Consider the following 19,583-nt stretch of genomic DNA (forward strand, 5'->3'; position numbering starts at 1 on the left):
TGTTTTATTATACCTGCAGAATGTATTAAACAATTGCATCATGAGGATTTGAGACCTACAGCGTTCTAACTAGTCTAGACTTTAAGACAAATATATTTTTCATAATTCAACTAGGAACTATCCATATCCCTAAATGCTGAAGAAAACCTCTCTCCCTCCAAAATGCCTGGACATTGACAATTATTTTTTTTTCCACCAAAAGTGGGAATTATTGAGCTAAAAAATGACCCAGCTAAATGGCTGGGATTAAAACAACTTGAGAAGCACTGTTTTAAGGGTCCTACCCTGACTACAGGGCTACTAATGTAGGGGCAGGTGCTCTCCCTGCCTATCAAATCTACACCAACCAAATGTAATATTAGAACTTGGAATCAGGCCCTTTACAGAACAACTTCTCTGAACTTGGATGTGAGTGATCCCTCCAGTCTCTAGTTCTGGGAATCATCAAAAAATATCTTCAAAAGGACTAAATCCCATAACAAACCCTCTTCTCAAAAATCCTTTCCTGGTTTACCTTTAAAATTTTGCCAGGTTCATAGATATAGCTTGCAACTAAATGTCAGGCAGGAATCAGCCCAGAAAGGTACAAAAAATATGAGAGAGGGGCGCCTGGGTGACTCAGTTGGGTGAGTGTCTGACTCTTCATTTCGGCTCAGGTCATGATCCCAGGGCTGTAGAATCAAGCCCCACATCAGCTCTGTGCTGAATGTGGAGATTGCTTAAGATTCTTTCTCTCTGTCTCTTCGCCCATGTGCACACTCTCTCTCAAGTGAAAAAAAGAAAAAGAAAAAAGAAAACATGAGGGAAGTGTTTGATGACTTTGTGGATTCTTAGTATTTGTTTCCAGCTGTGAAACTGATTTAAGCTCCTAAAAACCCTACCCAATAAGCCTGTAACAACCGTGGGTTATTGTGCTAAAGATGGGGTGAGAACATGTACAGCAAAGTAAAAACACCAAGAGTATAAAAACTCAGGTAATTCTTAGTCAATTTATCAACTGAGACTTAAAGCCACAATGCTAAAAACCCTACTGTAAAGATACTTTCTTTTCTAGAAACTGAGATCCAGAATGAAAACAGCCAAAATAAGCACAACAGACCTACCAAAACTCAGTAATGAGTAACTACTCTGTTGGGAATGCCACTAACCACCTGACCTTGTGCCAGTCAATTAACTGCTCTCATCCTTCATAAAATTCATTGAAAAGGAGGCCAAATCACAAATGATTAAATGCTTCCTCTTCTAGCTCTCAAAGTCTATGTATTAGAGTTAACTTGTTTCCCAGTAGTACATTAGATCCTCAGAGAATTATTAACTCTAACAGGTCACAAAGGTTATCACTTTAAAGCAATACGCCTAAAATTCACTAGATCCTCAAACAGTCCAATGTCTCATTAGCAGCTAATTCAACTGTTCCTATCTCCTGAGGCTTCTGCCTAATGTAAAAACCATTATTATGATTTTATTTTAGGTGCAACCTACAAGTTTTTAAAACCATGTATTTCTAAGAACTTTATTTAGGATCATCATTCAAACTAGATAGATGATAAACACAATCTCAGGACTTAATAGAGAATCAATCCCTTCAGACCAAAACACAATTCTAAACCCCATTATCACATGTAGGACTAATTTTAACACAAACATATACATAAAGGGGCACCTGGATGGCTCAGTTGATTAACTGTCCAACTCTTGATTTTGGCTCAGGTCATGATCTCACAAGTCGTGGGATCAAACCCCATGACGGGATGCACGCTGACAGCACGGAGCCTGCTTGGAATTCTCTCCCCCATCTCTCAAAAATATATAAACTTTTTAAAAAATGTACAACTCAAAATACTTTAACAAACCCTTTCCTCCACAGATCTCAACTATATAAGGGCAAGTTAGGCCAAAGTAGTTTCTCCTTTTACCTTGAAAAAATGGTATTTATATATTTATAAATAAATATGACTCAATATATGACTTAAAAGTCATATATTCTACCTCCTATTAATTCAGGATGGACAGTACTTGGTGGAGTTCTTGAGGAAACAGTTAAGAAAGAATTCTTGAGACGTCTTTGGTGCAAAAAGGTGATTTTATTAAAACACAGGGATAGGACCCGTGGGCAGAAAAAGCTGCACTGGGATTGTGAAGAGTGACTGATTATATACCTTTTTTTTTTTTTTTTTTACACATTTATTTTTGAAAGATCAAGAGAGACAGCACAAGTGGGGGAGGGGGCAGAGAGAGAAGGAGACACAGAATCCGAAGCAGGCTCTAGGCTCTGAGCTGTCAGCACAGAGCCAGATGCAGGGCTCGAACTCACAAACCATGAGATCGTGACCTGAACTGAAGTCAGACACTTAACCAACTGAGCCAGCCAGGCGCCCCTGATTATATACTTTTAAGTTAATGGGGGTTAGGAATAGCGTAAGTCTCTAAGGAATTTGAAAGCAAGGCTTTCAGGACCTTGAGGGGCTATAAGATAAGGTTACTTTTAGTGTTTAATAAAAGAAAAACATTAAGGAAGTAAGGCAGCCATGAGTTGCTTGAGGAAGGTCACTCTCTGCATGTTTTCAGGGGTGTATCAGTGGGCTGCAAGCTGTAAGATTTAATTTAAGCTACGTTTCTCTTGCCTTTGTTTCCCTCATCATTTTCCTCCCTGAACAACTGTGACCCTTTTAAATCTTTAAGGTTGCTGAAGGTAGAAGGTCTCATCTTCCATAGCTTCTTCCTGCTGAATAGAGTCGTAGAGATGTACCTATCTATGGGTCAAGGTTGGTCAGTTGAAAATTTAATAGGAGTTAGGAAAGGCTAAGGTGGCTATATCTAGAGTTGATAACATATGGGAGTGTCCTTGAACAGAAAGGATCATCTGCTGGCTTGAAGTTGTGGCAGTGAAGGCGTCTTGGCACCAGGTGGAGAGACATGGGAGAAAACAACAAAACATGATTAAAATAACAAGAAGGAAAAGAGGCCCAAATAAGAGTCCTTTGATAGTTGACAAAAATCTTTCTTCAGTCCAGGAGTTTAAACAATTATTAAAGGAAAGAGAGGGATCATTTAAAGAGCCAATTTGAGTATCTGTCAGTTGGATATTCAGAAATATTTTTGTGGTATCTGGAAAGTATACACAGCATTCTGTTTTTATGAGAGTGCAAGTTCCACTTTGTGCAGCAGTTAAAACAGCTAATGCCATTTTTTATTTTGTAGAACTGTTTAATGCATTTGAGTTATTTTAGTGTTTAATAATGTTATTTTGAGCCATTTAAGGCTTTGATTGTGTAATAGGTGGTATGAACCAACATACAGACTCTGTTTTGTTTAGTAAACAATTGGAGGCACTCTAAGAGAAACAAGAAAAAAAATACAGGTTAATGGTTAGAGCAAAATTATAAAACCGAGTGTCTGAGTCTCGAGGGCTGCCAGGGAAAAGATTCTTAGATGTCAGGCCTGAAGCATCCTCAGATGGAGTGAGAATAGGCGGTGGGAATCAGATGGGTTTTGCTGGTTTGTAACTCAAATGTTTGTGGTGATCCCTCTGAATGGCCCATAGAGCAACAGGCAAAAAGATTGTCTATACTTGAGTTTTGTGACAATTCCTTTGAAGTTTACCTCAAGTTGCCTAGTCCAGGAAAACAGCAAACATTTAAAGACAATCAGAACTCGAATTTAACATCCATAAAGTTTACCTTGTCTTAAGGAGCATTGCCATGAAACATAATTTTTTCTAACAACCTTCATTCCTAGTGATAGCCAAATCAAGACTAATTCATTTGTAGAACAAGTCCAGTTTTAACAAACTAGGCCTAATTATTTACATAAGCTCAGCAAGAACAGAGATTGGTCATATAGATCTTTCAAATTTAGCTTTGCTGGAACTTTTTATAAGGAATCTCTCTCTAGATTGAACTTTCAGTAGCCTCTCTAGGCCAGAAGCCATGCCAAGTACTTGCCATCAGACATGCCTGCATTTGGGCAAATTCCTTCTAAGAGGTCCCAAAGTATCCTGAGGTGGCTGCACCTGCCAGGAAGTGACATCTTTACTCACCTAACAAGGCTGCTGGGAACTCTGTAAGCAAGGTATCAGGCCAACATTTCCAAGGGGCTTTACTGGCTTCGTGCTTCATAAAGTCAACCTTAGTTCCTTAAAACTGTTTGGTCATATCTGAGTGTATGTATGTTGCTCTCAAATATGACATTCCAGTCAAAGACTTGGTAAAATAACCAGTATTTCCAATGGTGACCTGTTACAAGGAGAACAGATTCTTATTGAACTTACGCAAACAACTGTAATTGCCATGAAAGAAAGAATACTTACTGAGAGTTTTTGAATTTCAGAGGGTTGAGGTAGGGAGAAAAGTTAAATGCTTTAGTTTGTTTACAAATGAATACTTTATCAGTTTTCTGTATATCATAGATATCTTAAGAGAAAGTTTACTTAATCTGGAAGGGCAAACATTAGAGAACCAACAATATTTCCAACAAGAGTCACAAAACTATAATCTCCCTCCATTTATTTAGTCCCATGTTACCAATTCTTGCTCAATTTGAATGCAACTTATTAGCTCTGTAAATTTTTACCCATTTGTTTTATGATCTTAAAGATGTCAAATACATGTATTTGTCCTAAAATTCCTTTTTATAAACATTCTTGAAGATGAAACACGTTTTGTAAGAGCATCAGAACAATAACTATAAATGACAAAAGACTCAAAAATGGACATGGTTAACAATCTGATAGGAGAGTTCAGTATGATGCAACTGACAAGGAAACTCCGTTATTTCTGTGACACATAACACTTCCACAACTGGAATATCAAGTGATGACCCTATGCCGAAACATATTAAAACTTTGAGAATTTTATGGATATATTTGAGCAGTTATAGCATTTACCAAGCAATACAACCAAAGGCTTACCATCATGTTTGACAGGGCTTTCCAAAGTAACGTACCAAATAAAAACATCCAATTGGTCAAAAAGATTTCATTTACAATTTAAAACCCTGGAAAGTTTGTTAAAACCTTAGAAAGTTATAAAGCACATCCTAAATAGGATTACAGATCATCACAAATCTTACTTATTTAACCACGGTGGCAATAAGAGATTCTAAAGGCAAATACGTAGGGTTATACAGTTGTTAGCAAAACCTAGCTCCTTTAACATTGAAGTTTTAAGTAATCAAAGACCTGATAAAGACAAAACATAAGCTTTGGTTCTCCCAGCAGACAAAAGAGAAAAGACCTTTGTTTACAAATTTATTTTTATCAAGAGCAGATCAACAATCCAAGAAAACTTTGTCTTTTAAACAGAGAGAAAAGCAGAATTTTAATCTTATACCAGTGTATTTTTAAAATCCATTCATTTCAACCTTAGTCTGTCCTAACCACACATAAAATTCCTTTCCCAAGATTTACCTTCACGAACCTTCTACAACTTTCCTTTGCATTCAGATTTTGTCCCAAGCCCTTTCTCTGCAAACAACCAGTCTCATTTAGGACAAAATTACTTTATTTTACTTTCAACAAAAATGTATTTTCATTCCTTATATTTTTCTTACATATCTCCTACTTTTCTACATACAGAGTTGCCTTTTCCTATTTCCATCAGTCTTAGTTACATCTAGCAGAATTTTAAGTCTTAGAAACTTTAGTCTCCAGTGAAAACTAAGTGGTAACTAATTGGGAACTGTGACACCAGAATTTTTTAGATGGCAAATTTATAAATCAACTAAGCACAAAGCAGCTTTTCCAACAGACCCAAATATCCTTAGTTTCTCTGCAATAAGTCAAAAACATAAACCTATGTTTAATAATGCTTAAGCATTTTATCATATTTGTTAAAGACCTGGATGTTCAATGAATTCAATCCAGTTTATCATCCAAACAAAAGTTTCGGGTTACCAAAGACCTTGAAAGCTAACTTAACAATTTTCCATGAAAACCCTGAGACAGATAAAATTAACCATCATTTTTAGCCATCTTTTTGCTGACAAATTGCAACAGAGATATTCAAGAGCTTATCTGACCTTCAGTAAACCTAGGTAGAAAAAGTCTTGTATTTAGTGCTGATAATTCTAAAGACATGTGCATCTTAATTAAACCAACAAGCTTAATAAATTAGTTCAAATACCAAATATGTTCCACTTGGGTCCCCTCATGAAGTCTATCACTTTGTTCACCATTGTCAATTTTTACCTGGGGTCCCAGTGAAGAAATCTGAAGTGGGCAGCGTTAAGTCCAAGGGAGTGCTCTTCACTCCTTGATAGCGAGGAAAGGAGGAGGGGCTAATGGTGCCAGAAGCATGGAAGATGCAGGTTGCACCCAAAGTTGTGCAGAAACAGGAAAAGGGGGAGTGGAATGCAGAAGAGGTGAGATGCCTCCAGGAATGCTGGAGATGGATAAAAGCCAGTGGAGAGAGAAAGAGGTCTCCCAATCCTAAAGCCGTCAGCTTGGACAAATGAGCATATGCAGATTATTTTTTTTTTCCCCACCAACAAGTGGAAATGGGCAGTCCATGTCAGGCCAGAGACAGGGAACTTCCCCGAAACAACGGCAGCTGCTTGGGAATATACCTTAAAAGTCTCCTTCCTGAGGTAGACTAACAAGAGACAATTGGTTCCAATTATCATAGTCATTAACTCAAGAAATGAATAGTAAGAGCCCCCACATACAGCTAGAGTAACCTGAGTCTATGACAAAGGAGGAACAGTGAAAGAGAGAGTGTCAGTGTCCCCTTCATTAGGGATGGCCTGTGTTTCCTCCAGCAACCTGGGTTCATTCAGAGGAGACCTGTTTAGACAATCATCCAATTATCAGGAGGAAGTTTATCGGCCTGGTTAGTGGCCAAACACATTTGGGCAAACACATTCTGCAAGTGGCCCTCAGGTCCGGATCCTGATTTAGGGCCATGAAAGTCTGGACATAGGATACCTCAGTCCATTTTGCCCTGTTTCTTGCAGAAGAGATCTAACCGATAGATTGCATTAAGGCTAGTCAGTGTTACGGAAGATCAGTCCTTTCCTAAATTTTCCAATTTGAATTGATTCTAGTGGGTTAAAAGGCATCCCAAGGGACAGTCCCTGGGGACTGAAGATCCCATGTTTCTAGAAAAGTAGAGAGGGTCCATTACCAAAAATCCCCGCCCTCAACTTCCAGGGGGTATACCACGAAGGATACATCACAGGTTCTTGGCGTCAAAGCGACCAGTGGCGTCCCTCAAACAAAACTGTTATGATCACCAACCAGTCACTAAGGGGCCCTAGAAAAGGGATGCTAGCGTCCCTTAGCTTCCCCACTGCATCCTATACTACAAATGGGTGCCTGGTATATGGACCAAAATACTGTGCCCATGCCATGCCTTGAAAGCCGTGCTGTAAAAGGCTGTGCCTTAGTTTACCTTGTCTTGAGGAGCATGCCATGAAGGTCATGCCTTAGTTTCCTTGAAGGCTGTGCCACTTTTAACCAACGGAAAACACTAGAAAAGTTTCACCATTCTGTAGTTAGTAGAGGACAGTGACAGAAAATAGTAAAGACAGAAATCCATCATGATGTAAGTGACATTCCAACACATATAGTCTTTACAGACAACTTCCCTAGGAAACAGTTCCCGATTGGGTTTCAGCTGGCTCCCAGTAGAAGTTTCTCAGCCAGAAGCAGCTAGACCAGGGATGTGGAGGGGATCACATTAGACCAATAAAGAGGAAACCTCACACAGGAGTCTTTAAGATCAGCAGTCGTGCTAGTCACTTAGGTGGCTGTCTCGTTCCCAGCACAGACAACTTTGTAAGGACAGAAATAAAGAGAAGGCATCAAGTATCTGGGTCTTATTACCATCCCGGCCAGAGTACCAACTTCCAGCCAAAAGGCAGAATTTCTCCTCCACAGGCTAGAGGATTACAGCCTGAGCAATCAACATGAAAGTGTTCCAATAAGACCATACTCCTTGAAAAGCCCCTGAAATAGGAGTAAAGGAAGAAAAGAGAAAGTATTCACCAACTTTGCAACAAGGCTCAGAGTCCAGAAGGGAAGACTCAATGCCCCACCCTGGGCGCCAGATGATGAAATTTGAAGTTCACGAGCAAATGGCTAAGAAAGAATTCTTGAGATGTGTTTGGTGTAAAAAGGTGATTTTATGAAAGCACAGGGACAGGACCCGTGGGCAGAAAGATATGCACTGGGGTTGTGAGGAGTAACTGATTATATACTTTTAAGTTAGTGGGGTTTAGGGATAGCTCAAGTGTCTAAGGAATTTGAAAGCAAGGCTTTCAGGATCTTAAGAGGCTAATTACTATTAAGACAAGGTTACTTTTAGTGTTTAATAAAAGAAAAACATAAAGGAAGTAAGGCAGCCATGAGTTGTTTGAGGAAGATCATGCTCTGCATGTTTCAGGTGTTTATCGGTGGACTGCAAGCTGTAAGGGGATTTAATTTAAGCTACATTTCTCTGCCTTTGTTTCCCTCATCAGGAGCTATTATAGGAAGTACCAAACACATATTCCAAAATCTTTGGTAAAATCATTCAACATATGTATTATGCTGGCGATAGTTTATTTTTCCCCAAGAATCCAGCTAAGAATTGGTATATTTTGGGGGTACCTGGCTGGCTCAGTTGGTAGAGCATCCAACCCTTGATCTCGAAGCTGTGAGTTTGAGCCCCACAATGGGTGAAGAGATTACTTAAAAATAAAATCTTTAAAAAAAAAAAAAGGGGACTGATCTATTTTTTTTTAATTAGGCATATATATAATGAGTTTCACAATTTTTATCACTCAAATATGAAAAATATTTGCTTGTAAAAGGTGAGCAATACACACAGAAACAAATTTGAGTTGAATTTTAGCAGTATGCTTTTGCCTATACATTAGAGAATGGTTTATTAAACTGAATCCATAAACCTGTAAGGGTATTTGAATGAGTTCTGAGAGTCTTATTAGAATTATATGAAAAACTAAGTATGCATGTATAGCATAGTAATCCCCCCTTACCTGCAGGGGATACATCCAAGACCCCCAGTGGATGCCTGAAACTACAGATGGCACCAAACCCTACACATACTGGTTTTTCCTATATATACATATATTCCTATGATAAATTTCATTTATAAATTCGACACATAAGAGACTGACAATAATGATAAAATAGAACGATTATAACAATATACTGTAACAAAAGTTATGTGAACGTGGTCTCTCTCAAAATATTTTATCATACTTCTAATGATGTGAGATGATAAAATGCCTACATGATGAGATGCAGTGAGGTAAACGGTGTAGGCACCGTGACTTAGTATTAGGCTGCTACTGACTTTCTGATATGTCAGAAGGAGGATCATCTGCTTCCAGACAGAGGTTGGCCATGGGTAACTGAAACCATGTAAAGCGAAACTATGGACAAGGGGGGATTACTGTTTATTTTTCTGAGGCTAAAGCACAAAGATTTGAGGAGATGCTCAAAGAGGTTCATGACCTTTGGCTAAAAATCTCCGCATTATGGAACATAGTTTAAGATTTTATTCTCAGTTAATACTTCAAAGTATTTAAGTCAATACTCCAAAATAATAATATATAATGGTAAAAATTCCTTAAATGCAAGGATTTCTCATATGACTGTCATGCCAACATTTCTGGCAAAAATTCCATAAAAGACAAGAATGATATAAACTAGGTATTTCAAAGTAATCTAAAACCTGTCAAACGATTAACATTTAAACACACACATACAAGCCACCATTTACAATCTCAAAGTGATTTATATTTGAAAGCTGATGCCACACACACACAAACATTCTAGATAAAATGGATCCATTAACACATGAGGTACTAAGATACTCAGAAGGCTTTTTAATGGAACATGTCAAATAATTCACCAGACAGACAGTGATACAGTCATAAAGAAGTGTGTCCATGTTTGTAATACAGAAATTGGCTTTTTTCAAATATTGATTTAAGATCTAAGTATGTCAATAACATGCCGTAGGGTTCTAAAAGATATAAAGAGATACAGATTTAGGGGCGCCTGGGTGGTTCAGTCAATTAAGCAACCAACTCTTGATTTCAGCTTAGGTCATGATCTCAGTCGTGAGATCGAGCCCCACATTGGGCTCTGCACTGAGAGTGAAGGGCCTGCTTGGGATTCTCTCTCTCTCCCTCTCTCTGCCCCTCCCCCTCACACGTGCACACGCGTGCACTCTCGTTCTCTCTCAAAATAAATAAACATTTTTTTTAAAAGATGGGACTTTTTCTATGAAGCTAAAGTTAGATTTTTCTAACTACATGCTTTCTCCAGGTGATCACCCTCATCTCACCCCCTAACATTCTTTCTCCTTGTCTAAATCCTACTTTCATTCAGAAATAATGTCATCTCTCATTTAGAACCTCTATCACCAATTTTGGTATATGATATCATGTTGCCACATTCTGTTTTATATACATATACTCAGTCATTACTCCTGAATTACAGATTATTTTATATAATTTCCCCTGCTTAGCACAGTATAATATACAAGTCTCAAAATATGAACAATTTATACAAACAATTTCCACTTCACTTAGATTAGCATGTCTATTTTTACACTCATCATGCTGTTTAGTAATAACTGGTAAAAATGTTGTGTAGGGATTTGCTTCAAAATAAAAATCGGTTTATAATTTTTAAAATTGGTGATGTGCATTTTATGTTGGCAACTTTCCGTAATACAAAGTTTAAAGGAGATTCCTTCTTCTACTAGAACACAGCACTTGACAAAGACAGGTCCAATAGTTTTCATCTTTGTACATCTGCCCAGTGGAGAGTAGATAAACTTACTTCAAAACACATTTCATTATTTACACAGAACTTTCAATGAAACTTTAACAGCTTTTGTGCGATACTTTATTTAAATAATTCTTTGATTAAACTCAGACAAAACATATATTCACTTTTAACTATTTACTAAGTACCTACTACTTTCTCAAATATCCTGTCTTAGTAAATGTAGGATATCAAAAATAACACATCCTCTCTAATACATTGAGAAGCTAATAGTACTCTCAAGGATCCATGGGAAAAAAGGGCAAGGAGAGAATGCAAAGGGATGAAGTGAAAGAAAAAATAGTAAAAAGCTACTATAGTTTTTAAAAAGAGATCTAAGGCACCCACATTTTTAATTAAACAGAGGGCATACAGTTTGTTCAGGCTGGACAAGTCTAAAGGTTCCCTTCCCCACTCCATTTTACAGATGAGGAAATTAAAGCTCAGAGAGGGGAAATGACTTGCCTCAAGTTACACATCAAGTTGCTAGCAAAACCAAAATTAAAACTCAGATCTGCTGATTCACAGTACAATTTTAATTTTCCACATCAAAGAACTTTCTTCTATAATATTCATTAGCTAAAAAGAATGACTATTTTATTATTAATATATACTTCAGTTCTACATATTACATCATACTAAAAAGAAAAAAGGTTATAAGCTAAGTAGAGGAAGGAAATGAGAAGAAATTGTACACAGCAAACTGCTAAGGCAATATACATGCAGACTACATGCATATACCACTCTTCCTTAATTCTGAGACACACATTTGACTTTAAGACACAGTAGCCATTGGGAGTCCCTCTCTACTTATTAGATGGAGTGCTGTCCAATTCATGAATCATTTTTCTGTTTTTTTGGTTTGTTTTGTTTTTAAATGCTTATTAATCTTTGAGAGAGAGAGAGAGAGAGAGAGAGAGAGAGAGAGAGAGAGAAGGAGGGGCAGAGAGAAGAAGACAGAGAATCCCAAACAGGCTCCGTGCTGTCAGTGCAGAGCCCTATGTGGGGCTCAAACTAACAAACCATGAGATCATGACCTGAGCCAAAATCAAGTGTCAGATGCTTAACCAACTGAGCCACCCAGGCGTCCCATGAACCATTTAACAGAGACAATTAGATCGTCAAATTAAAAAAAAAAAAAAAAAGATAGTATCCATTGCATAAACATTTTATTTATTTTTTTTTAATTTTTTTTTAACGTTTATTTATTTTTGAGACAGAGAGAGACACAGCATGAACGGGGGAGGGGCAGAGAGAGAGGGAGACACAGAATCGGAAGCAGGCTCCAGGCTCTGAGCCATCAGCCCAGAGCCCGACGCGGGGCTCGAACTCACGGACCGCGAGATCGTGACCTGAGCTGAAGTCAGACGCTTAACCGACTGAGCCACCCAGGCGCCCCAAAACATTTTATTTTTTAATTTTTTTTAACGTTTATTTGTTTTTGAGACAGAGAGAGACAGAGCACAAGTGGCGGAGAGGCAGAGAGAGAGGGAGCCACAGAATCCGGAGCAGGATCCAGGCTCTGAGCACACAGCCTGACATGGATATCAAAAATATCAAACTCACAAACTGTTGAGATCATGACCTGAGCCAAAGTTGGACACTGAACCGACTGAGCCACCCAGGCGCCCCATATAAACATTTTAAAATAAACTCTGTAAATTACACCTTCATTTCAAAAAACTACTAAAATATGAAAACATACACCTCTCAAGGTAATATAATGCACCCTTAAAAGACACACAATAATCACCATCATTTAAGAGCCAGTGTCACAGGACAAACACACAGAGCAACAGTCCCATCTTCTAACATAACAGTTACTGAACACCTAAGGCTATGTGGCATTTTTTTCAATTGTAGTTAATATAAATAAGTATTTCTTGCCCTTGATCTTACATGCATGAGATTTGGAGTTTCACAAAGCAAGGTTTGAATCTCAGCTCTCTTCCTAGCTCTCCAACCTTTGGAAAGTTACTTACTAACTTCTCTGAGCCTCATTGTCTCATCTGTAACAGGCTATCCACTTTGGAGAACTGTATGAGAGCTAAAGGTAATAATTTATGTAAAGGAACAGTACAATACCCAAATGAAATATTATATTTCCTCCCATGATCCCTATGGGCCAAATTAAACTAAAAACTAGACCCTGTTCTTCTTGACTTATAAGATTCTTCCATCTCCATTGCAGAGATCGGAATAAACCTGTACTGATCCTGGGGCAAATCCTACTAGTTTGCTTTTGAATAATTATTTGATAAGAAAAGCTTATTTTATTGTCTTGAAATTCATCTCTTTTCTTCTTTAAATTGGGAACAGAAAACAATGGCAAATTTTAAGTTAAATTGGTTACATGTAAATTCAGCACTTTCATATTGTCTTACTGAACTGAAACTCTAAGCCCATTACAACCCCACTAGAAGAGAGGAACTACAGAACCAATGTGTGCGAAGAGGAAAGGGTGTAAAGTCCAAAAGACACAGTTGAAATGATTCACTCAAGTGAGTGGTTTGCTTTGTTTAACCTTAAATTCATGTATTAAACCCTAAAAGAACAACATTCAGAGTTCAGAAGAGCCAAGACCGTATCTCCAAGCCTCAAGGTGATTTAGTAACCTGATCCCTCAAATTAAACAAATGCCATCTTTCAGTACGTACAGTTTCAGGATGTGTCTAGTCACTTCCAAGACAGGAAAGTATCTACCAAAGTATCTCACATGCAGCAGTATACACTGAAATAAGGCCATCTTTTCCTCTATCCGAAACATAGTTCAGACTAGCTCACCCACATATTTCCTATTAGCTCATTTCAGTAGAATGACTTTTCCCCCATATATTAAGTAATGCCCATTTACTTAAACTGGGAAAATACAAAGAATATGAGCATTTTTAAGCCACCCATGATCTTACCAGCCAAAGATTAAAATATTAGAAAGGAACATACCAACATCTTTCCTATGAATCTGTACACCATATTTTAAGTTTGTACAGAGCCACTAAATATGAGTAACTTGCCACTAAATATGAGTAACTACCAGCTTATACCTTAGTATCTCCATTCTGGTTTTTGAGACTAAATTCACATAACTGTTTTCCTGACTTAACTCAATGGTTCGTCAGAGTCTCTCAGCTACACATGTTGTTGTTGACTACTTTCTCTATTTCTATCCGAAGTTTTCCAAAACAGTATATTCTTCAGTATCTACAAAAGTCTCTCCAACTCCTCTTCTTCTCTCCCTTCACTGTCTCTCTTCTATTAATTCCTAACAATTTATTTTAAAATGGCTCAGGCCAGGGGTGCCTGGGTGGCTCAGTCGGTTAAGCAGCTGACTTCAGCACAGGTCATGATCTTGCCGTCAGTGAGTTCGAGCCCCGCATCAGGCTCTGTGCTGACAGCTTGGAGCCTAGAGCCTGCTTCAAATTCTGTGTCTCCCTCTCTCTGCCCCTTCCCCAATCACACTCTGTCTCTCTCTGTCTTTCAAAACTAAATAAATGTTAAAAAAAAAAAAATTGTTTTTAATAAAATAAAATGGCCCAGGCCTGACCTTTAGATTTGCTTGTCAACTGTGAACCTCCAACAGTTAACACAGTGCCTGGCATGAAACATACGCTCAGTTAAAATTTACTGATTAACTTTGTCAATACTGACCTGCCACTTATTAGCTGTGTGGCATCAGGCAAATTAAATCTCTCTGAATCTCAGTTCCCTCATCTAAAGAACAGGGATAATCAAAGGAAGATGATACTCGGAAAGCTCAAAACAGCGTCTGGCACAAAGTAGCACCCACTAAATTTTGCTATTATTATCAACATAATCTAGTATAGGACTCAAAAATGTTCCTGATTATTTTTTGGTTGAACACCAAATCTACTTCTCAATAACCCAACTTATTTTCAACATATTCTCTTACCACAAAAATCAAAAAATATTTTCATGCTCTTTCCCTTACTACCCGTCTCCAATCCATCATCAACTATTGGTTTTCTTTTTTTTTTTTCTTTTTTTTTTTTTAGTTTTTTTGGAGAGAGTGAGCGAGCAGGGGAGGGGGACAGAGGGAGGCGGGGGAGGGAAGGAGTGAGTGATAGTGAGAGAGAGAGAGAGAGAGAGAGAGAGAGAGAGAGAGAATCCCAAGCAGGCTCCACACTCAGCATGGAGCCTGATGCGGGGCTAGATCCCACTGCCCTGGGATCATGACCTGAGCCGAAATCGAGAGTCAGGAGCTTAACGGACTCAGCCACCCAGGCACCCCCATCGTCAACTATTCTAATTCTTCTCTCCTAACCACCATACAGAACCATTATTTATAAAACTAAGCTACAACCACAGACTTAATTGATCTCCACACTTAAATCTTCATTCAAATGTTCCATCCTCCTTAAAATCCATTTTTTATGTGTCATTCTCATCCACAGTTGCTTACAGCTTGTCCAAACTTCTTGAATGTCATCCTCAAGTCTTCCAATAACCCATATCCAAACTCTTCAAAAGGTGTCTCAAAACTCACCCCTTCCTGGAAACCTTCCCTGATTAACTCCATACCACTCAGATTACTTCTTTGCCCCGAGTCACCTCAGCACCTCAGCACTTAGGTATTCTGTCATCCTAAGGGTAAAATGTGATCAGTGAATAGCAATACCAAGAAATTTCTTCCACAAAATTATTTCTACTTCCTAAAGAACGGTCCATTAGCTATGATGCTTTGTTGAGCTGGCTAAGAAGGAACTATCGTATAGAACATATGCCCTCTTTGGCTTCCGTCCTCGGGACTTCTCGTCTGTCAAGAAGTGCTAAACTGTTCACAAACCTCTGACCTATCCTCAAGCAGAAACTACATCTCAGTGCTTATCACCTCCTCGAGGCCGTTTAAATTTTCTGGAAATGTGGCAGTGGGCCGCATTCTTTTCTTCTACCTCTTCTCTGCCCCCAACCTCTGCCCACATCCCACAAATAAAAATTCCCAAAGGCATCAAACAGAAAGGCAGCAGAGGTGACACACACATACCATGTGTTTCTTTCCTCTAAGTGAAAAAAAACGTTGAACCTACTTAGGTACAAAACTCTTCCCAAGGCTAAAAACCTCCCCAACAAGCATGATGCGTAATCAAATTCTACTGCGTGGAACTGGTTGATCCTACAGTAACAGAATTGTACTTATGTGTTAATTGTCACTGTGTTACTGTAAGAGATCTTGCATCATTTTTATGCTGTATTACATGCGCTCAACAAGATAGTTAAATTCCCCTACAGGGCAGATTTTCTGAAAGTATCTTCATGCTTTAAACCAACATGGTCTAATTTTTTTTAAACATGAAATTAAACGATTCCGCACTGCCATCCAATCGAAAGCAAACAATATTTGTGCCTTTACTTTTGAGAGGGTGAGTTTGTGTGCTGCTGTGGCAAAACAATCAGATGAACTGTCCCGGGATGGTGGGGGTGGGGGGCACAATCAGCGTCAGTAGTGAGAGTTAAGTCTGAGTGCTTGGCCCACGATGAGTAGTGAATGAACCTATAAACCTGGCTTGACTAACTCCTACCTGAGACACTCTCCAGTCTCTCCCAAAAAGCAGTTATTCTTGCTCACTTAGTCATAAAAGATCCACACCTTTTAGCTATCATAAGCCTACCTCATCTGCTCCTTGTATACTTTCTCCTAACTGGCCACCTAACGCCTTCTAGTCAAACAGCCTCCATCCACACCTCACCTAAAACCTTTTTCTCAGGGACCTTCCGGTTGGAGTAGGTGCCTCTTACTCCAAACCCACGTGTCCCGGTCTGTCCAGAGATCTTAACCTTCCAAAAAACAAAAACAGAAACAAACAAACCCTACCTCCCTTCACTCCCAGCTGATTTCCCCCCATCCTCTATCAATGCCTACTTCCAAAAGGCCAGTCACTTTCCCCGGTTCCGCACCTTCTCCCCGGGCACCCTTTTCTGAGCATCACCCTTTCCCCATCACTTTCTTCCTCGTCGGACCAGAAAATCCTTCAATCACAGGCCTCTTTTGCCCCCCTGGAGCACAAGAGCCCGCTCCTCCGTTAACTACCCGCCCCCCCCCACCCTCGCCACTTCTATGCGGCCTCCCCACACCAGACTGAGCCCCCAAGGCTCGGCGGCTGCAAACCAGGCCCCTCCCTGCGTCCCCGCTCGCCAGCCCGGCAGTCTGGAAGGCGGCGGCCCCGTCCCAGCAGCGCTCAGACCATCCGGGCAGAGACAGGCGGGCGCCCCCGGCTGCGGGCGGCCCAGGGTGGGGGCGGGGGCGGGGCGGGGCGGCGGGTGTCGCCTCCGGCGGCCTGCCGCCCCGGCTCCCGCAGCCGCGGCCCGGGCCAGGCGAGGAGGGGCCCGCAGCCCGCCTCTCCCGCCCGGCGTCGCTGTCTCTCACCTAGACTCAGAGGCTCGGGCCTCGCTTTCCCCCTGGCCGTCCAGCGATGTCTCCGCCGCCGTCGCGCTCTCCTCACTCGCTCCTCCACCACCCCCGACCGGCTGCTGAAGAGCGGACGGGTAGTGGCACGCCCATTGGCTGCGGCCCGCACTCGCGTCAGCCTCCCCGACCCGGACCTCGCGATGTGACTGGCTGGCGCGGAGCCTCTTTTCCACGTCTTGTCCGGATTGGCCTGTCTTGTCTCTCGCGCCCCCTTACCGGGAGGATACCTCGACCCCCCCTCCTCGCCTCGCCCTCCCACCCCCTCAACCCCGTTTCCATCTGGGCGGGCTGGGGGCGGGAGCGGGCGCGGGTGGGACGCGAACGGCCAATGGGAGCGCCGAAAGAGGGCCGGGAGGCGGGCTCTGCCGCCGGCCGGCCCAAGCAGGAAAGTTCAGCCAATGGGCGCGCGCCCCACATCCCGGGCTCAGGAGCGCCTCTCTGGCCGCTAGCGTTCCGGCGGGTCGCGCCCAGGGCCACACCCGGCTGGCGGTGGCGCGGGAGAGGTACCCGCTGGAAGGGTGGGAGAATGCGGCGAGGCCCGTGCGGGAGAGCGCGGGCGGCCATTGTGGCGTGCTCCCGCACCGCCTACGCGGGGTCTGTGAGCGGGGAGTTGTCGCTCGGTGGTGGACTCCCGGAACCTCGGCGCGATGCTTTGTAGGGAGCGAGCAGAGCGTGCGCCTCGTCCAGCCCCGTGGACCAAATCAGGCCGCAGTGCAAAACTTCCCGCTGGTGAGAGAAGTTGAATAACGGTTACCTCAGGGGGATGGGAGGGCCACAAGGGAACCTACGGGGAGCTGGAAACGTTCTGTCTCTCGATCTGGGTGGTATCCGTATGTAAAAATGTACCCAGCCGTACAGTTCAGGTTAGTGCACTCACGACACTTTAATATAGAATATTGTATAATCCCTCTTTTATAAAAAAAAAAAATAAAAGGATTGTGAGAATAACTGTAATAACATTCCCATGACGGTGAGACTCCCGCGGTATCAACAGTCTCACTAGGATTTAGCCAGCCATCGTTCAAAAACTGCAAATCAGAGGAGGAAAAAGAAAAGGATTGTTGAGAATTTTAAATGAGTGAAAGCTCTGGGCACAGAGACTTAGCGCGCACGGGTTGATACTTCAGGATGCGCGAAGATGGTTCCGAGTGATTTTTCTTTGAGGGTGTAGGGCTTGTTTCAGTGCCTGGCCCCGTTAGTGGCCCCAAAGCACCCATTCTGCCTCACCTAGTTGGAAACTGCAATAATTTACCGAGCTGCCTACTTTGTGGCCGACCAGAGCTCCGAACCCAGGAAATTTTCATTGACATACCATGGCTTCTGCCCTGGAGGAGCTCACCGACCAGCCCAGCGGGCCAGGTACAGTCATTCCTGCAGGAGGGCCCAGGACCACAAAGCCAACAAAGCCGCTTGCCCTCAGGGATGAGGCATTCCCATAGGTGACGCCAGATAGTGTGTGCCTAGAACCCAGTCCAGAAGCAGAATTGTGAAATCGCCGGGCCAAGGTGAAACACTTGTTACAAATGGGTCAATAACCACCTTTCCAGAACAAACATAAGACCTGTGGGCCAAATTCTAGCTTGTGAAAGAGCACGCGCCCGCAGCAAAACAGATTACATGATTCATATTTACTACTTGAGTCATTAAGCGGTTCAATTCAGATAAATGCCTTGGTTTAAAGTACCTGCCCCCGAACTAGGCGTGTAAAGTCAGGTAAGACAGTATTTTTCCATAGAGCATAGGGTATAAGAGGAAGACCTCAAATGGATCATTCCTATATAATTCAGGGTGAGGGAATATATATAAAGAGGATCGAGCCCAGCCTAGGGAATTGAGGGGCATATTCTCAGAAGAACTAAGTCCACCACTGCTGAGATTTATCGGCATGTGCAATTCAGACACTATTTCTGGAGAATACTTTCATTGCAGATTTTTTAGTTTCTGTGCAAACATCTTGATTTTTTTCAATAGATAGATAGATACAAACTATTACTTAGTTCTGAGGAAAACACATGAAGAAATTAAGTAATTGCTGAATGAGTACATTATGAAATTCAAAAATAACTAGGTTTGAGAGCATCAAGGCATCTCATTTGATTAAAGTCATTGTGTATGTAACATGCATCTCCAGCAGAGACACTCCCCACCACAGGCCCCCCAAGATGGGCTTTCTGAAGGAGGACTTAAAATTAAAACAATGGTTCACTCTCCAACATGGTACAAACTCACGGGGAGGGCATGTTGTTGGATTGGCCAGTGTCCCTCAGTGCACCATCATTCTTAAATGGATCCAAAGAATTCATATATCTACAAAGAGTGAGTAATAGTCTCCACAAAAGGTGATGAAGGATTTTGCCTAGAGTCTAACCTATAAAATGT

General features: G+C 41.2%; 1 protein-coding gene across 4 annotated transcripts in view; it reads right to left on the reverse strand.

Annotated features, from left to right (window-relative positions):
- Window positions 1-17,400, reverse strand: part of FAR1 (fatty acyl-CoA reductase 1) — a 77,701-nt gene extending 60,301 nt beyond the window's left edge. Inside the window, exons 1-2 of one of the 4 annotated variants that reach the window (XM_053899962.1) lie at window positions 17,163-17,398; window positions 4,040-4,235 (exon numbers count right to left, since the gene is read on the reverse strand). The gene's annotated coding sequence lies outside the window, so the exon portion shown is untranslated. Of the gene's footprint in view, window positions 1-4,039; window positions 4,236-15,284; window positions 15,383-17,162 lie in introns of all 4 variants that reach the window. The other 3 variants (XM_019456383.2, XM_019456385.2, XM_019456382.2) reach the window with 3 other exon arrangements.
- Between the last annotated feature and the right edge of the window lie 2,183 nt (window positions 17,401-19,583).

Source organism: Panthera pardus, unplaced genomic scaffold (genome assembly GCF_024362965.1).
Source record: "Panthera pardus isolate Hobbes unplaced genomic scaffold, ASM2436296v1 HiC_scaffold_12, whole genome shotgun sequence".
NCBI classification, from domain to species: Eukaryota; Metazoa; Chordata; class Mammalia; order Carnivora; family Felidae; genus Panthera; species Panthera pardus.